This window comes from Pyrgilauda ruficollis, unplaced genomic scaffold (assembly GCF_017590135.1).
Source record: "Pyrgilauda ruficollis isolate IOZ18807 unplaced genomic scaffold, ASM1759013v1 scaffold354, whole genome shotgun sequence".
In the NCBI taxonomy this organism is placed as follows: domain Eukaryota; kingdom Metazoa; phylum Chordata; class Aves; order Passeriformes; family Passeridae; genus Pyrgilauda; species Pyrgilauda ruficollis.
This window is the reverse complement of record NW_024524979.1, coordinates 97,800-101,605: the sequence shown is the minus strand read 5'-3', so window position 1 is coordinate 101,605 and position 3,806 is coordinate 97,800.

Here is a 3,806-nt window from a genome sequence, read left to right as displayed (position 1 = left end):
CTATTTTTTCTAACCATTTTATTGCTATTAAACTTTTAAAATTAAAAAAAAAAAAGTGATTGGCGTTTTTCACAAGTACAACCCCCAGCTGAGGCAAGGCAATGGACTTCAGCCAGCAGAAACGATAAAGACTTGGAATTGGTCCTGAGGAAAGCACCGAAAGAAGCGCAACCCTGAACACAACCCCCCACGGGAAACATCCACATTGTTATCCTTATGTCCTTAAAGTTTGCTAATATTTTTTATAGCATAAGTTCAAGCTTTGTTCAGCTAAGAATCAACAATCAAAGTAACATTTAACACATTTAAAAAGGTAGTTATAAGAAATACGGTTCTCAGCCTACCATAACACACCTCAGTAAAGGGCACCACCCGCCAAGCCAAACCAGCCAGCCTGGACAGAACTGTAACAGGCAAATCAAGTGCCTAAAACCTTCATGCGAATGAAGGGTCCAAAAAGAAACCAATCCAAAGGGACGAAAATCAGGATCAAAAGAGGCTTCTGACCCACCGAACGAGCTCCAGCGGTGGCAGTGAATTGTCCCTTCAGTAAGTGACAACCTGCCCGTCCTCCTCCAGTGACAAAGAGCGAGACAGAGGCTGCCCCCAACCCCATTGTTTTTACCTGCCCCCCATTCTCCTGGTATCTCTGTCCCCCACTCCCAGAGGAACTCCCAAAAACCAGAGGAGTTCCCTGAAGGGGGCAGAGTGGGGGGGGGGGGGGGTTGGGGGGGGGCGAGGAATGGGAGCGTGGGAAAAGGGGCGGGAGCAACAGCCAATGGGGAGTGGAGGGGGCGTGGCCTGAGGGGGCGGGGAAGGGGCGGGCAATGAATGGGGCGTGAGAAAGGGCGGGGCTTGGAAGGAAACGAAACTGGGCGGGGCTTGTGCCGGCATGAATGGGGTGTGGGAAAGGGGCGGGGCCATCAATGGGAGCGTGGGAAGGGGAGTAAAAGGGACCCCTTGGGGACATCGTGGGGGTTTGGGGTCCCTGGGTTCCCAGACCATCACAAATCCTGCTGGATCCAAAGGAATGATCCCAATTTATCTCAAATCTCAAATCCTGGATCCCAAAAAATCCCAGATCCCGAATGATGCTGGATACACAAAACCAATCCCAAACAATCCCAAACCCCAGATCCCAAATCCTGCTGTGTGGGTAGGAATCCCAAACAATCTCAAACTCTGGATCCCAAGCAATCCCAAAATTGCGCCAAATCCCGGATCCCAAGCAGTGTTAAATTCCAGATCCCAAATCCTGCTGGAGCCTAAGGAGTAGTCCCAAATGATCTCCAATCCTGGATCCCAAACAATGCCAAATTGCAGATCTCAATTCCTACTGGACACTCAAAACCAATTCTAAATCCTCTCAAATCCCAAGCCCTGGATCCCAAAAAATCCCAGATCCCAAATGCTGCCACATACCCCAAATCTGATCCTAAAATATCTCCAGTCCTGGGTCTCCAAACATCCCAAATCCCAGACCCCAAATTCTGCTGGATCTCCAGAAACAATCCCAAAAACCAATTCCAAATCAGGGTCCTGGCAGGGGAAATCAGAGCCCTGGGTGGGGTAATTGGGCCCTGAGGGGGTCAGTGCTCTGGTGGCTCGCGGCCATGGCCGAGGCGGCAGCGGCGGCGCTGGGACGCGAGGAGGAACGGGCACGGCGGTGGCAGCGCTGGCTGCGGGCTGGGCACGGGGTCACCATGGGGCTGATGGTGTTGTGCGCAGCCGTGCGTGAGTAAAAAACCAGTATAAACCAGTATGGGCCTGTATAAACCAGTATGGACCAGTAGAGACCAGTACAGAGCAGTTTAGATGAATTGGGCTGCGGGCCAGGCATGGGCTGGCCATGGGGCTGATGGTGCTGTGTGGGGCTGTGTGTGAGGAAAGACCAGTATGGACCAGTAGCGACCAGTACAGAGCAGTTTAGATGAATTGGGCTGCGGGCCAGGCATGGGCTGGCCATGGGGCTGATGGTGTTGTGCGCAGCCGTGCGTGAGTAAAAAACCAGTATAAACCAGTACAGACCAGTATACATCTTGATAGTACACTGTGGGAGGTCTGTACTGCCTCAGTGGGAGGCACTACAGACCAGTTTGGACCAGTACAGACCAGTTCAGACCGGTATAGACCAGTATGAATATTTACAGACCAGTAGATACTTCCCTCTGCCCTGTCCAGTATAAACCAGTATAGACCAGTATGAGGCACTGTAGAGCAGTAAGGATCATTATGAACCAGTATAGAGCAGTGTTCAGACAAGTATGGACCAGTATGAGTTTCTACAGACCAACAGAGACTTTCCCCTGCCCTGACCAGTACAGACCAGTCCAGACCAGCATAAACCAGTATGGACCACTATAGAGCAGCATGGGGCAGCAGGGGATGCAGGGAACCAGTACAGACCAGTTCAGACCAGTTCAGACCAGTATGGAGCCCTTCAGACCAGTAGAGACCTTCCCCTGCCCTGGGATGGGAACACTGGGATTGAACTGGTGACACTGGGATGACTCACTGGGGTGGTGACACTGGCACAGTGACAATGGAGTGGGGACACTGAGCTGGAATTGGGGACACTGGGCTGGTGACATTGGTATGGGGACAATGGGGTGCTGGCACTGGGAGCACTGGGCTGGTGGCACTGGGACAGGACTGGGGACATTGGGCTGGAACTGGGTTGGTGACAGGGTAGTAGCACTCAGGTGGTGACAATGGGACAGAACTGGTGGCACTGGGGACAGTGGGAGGGGACTGGTGACACTGGAACAGAGATAGTGGGACAGGACTGGGGGCACTGGGAGGGGACACTGGGATTGAACCGGTGACACTGGGCTGGTGCTATGTGTGGTATGGGTGACACTGGCATGGTGACATAGGTATGGGGACAAAGGGGTAGTGGCACTGGGCTGGTGGCACTGGGACACTGAGCTGGAACTGGGTTGGTGACACCGAGCTGGTGGCACTGGGCTGGAACTGGTGACACTGCCATGTCCCTGGTGCCACCTGTCCGATGTCCCCATGTCCTTGCAGTGTCCCTGGACTCGGCCCGCGCCGCCCTGGGGGTGACCGAGGACTGTCACCTGCTGCTGGCCCTGACTGTGGTGGCCGTGTCCTGCGAGGTGGCCTGGCGGGGCTTGGGGACATCGCGGCGTCACCTGGCCACCGCTGCGGACCACCAGCGGGACATGGCCCTGCGCCTGCGGGACCGCGCCCGGCGGGTGGCGGCCACCAGGGCCAGCGCCGAGGCCGCCGCGGCCACCAACGAGGCCACTGCGGACGCGCTGGGGCGGCTGGAGAAGGTGACGCGGGACCTGAAGACGTTGGTGGCCGCTGTCAACCAGGATAGGGAGGTGACGCCGTGGGGGACACGGGGACAGGGCTTCCCCAGCGCTGCCCGGGCGCTCGGGGACATCGTGGTGGGCTTGGTGACACTGGGGGAGGGGCACGAGGAGGTGGCGCGGAGGCTGGAGGTGGCCCAGGGGGCGCTGGCGGGGCAGAGGTAGGGACGGGCTGGGGACACGGGAAGGGGGCACTGTCACTGCCGGGGCACAGGGACACCCCAAGGGACATTGAGGACCTTGGGGCCACCCTCGTGTCCTTCCCTTGGGTACACCGGGGCCGCCCTGACGTCCCCTGTCCCGTTTTGGGTCACCACGATGTCCCCGCAGTGTCCCCAAACAGGACCCCGGTGTGTCCCCAGTGTCCCCAACGGGACACGGAGGGACATTGGGCGGCAGCTGGGGACACGGGGACCTGTGGGGACATCGCGCGTACCCGCCCTGGCCCCGGGGGCGGGGGGGGGGGGG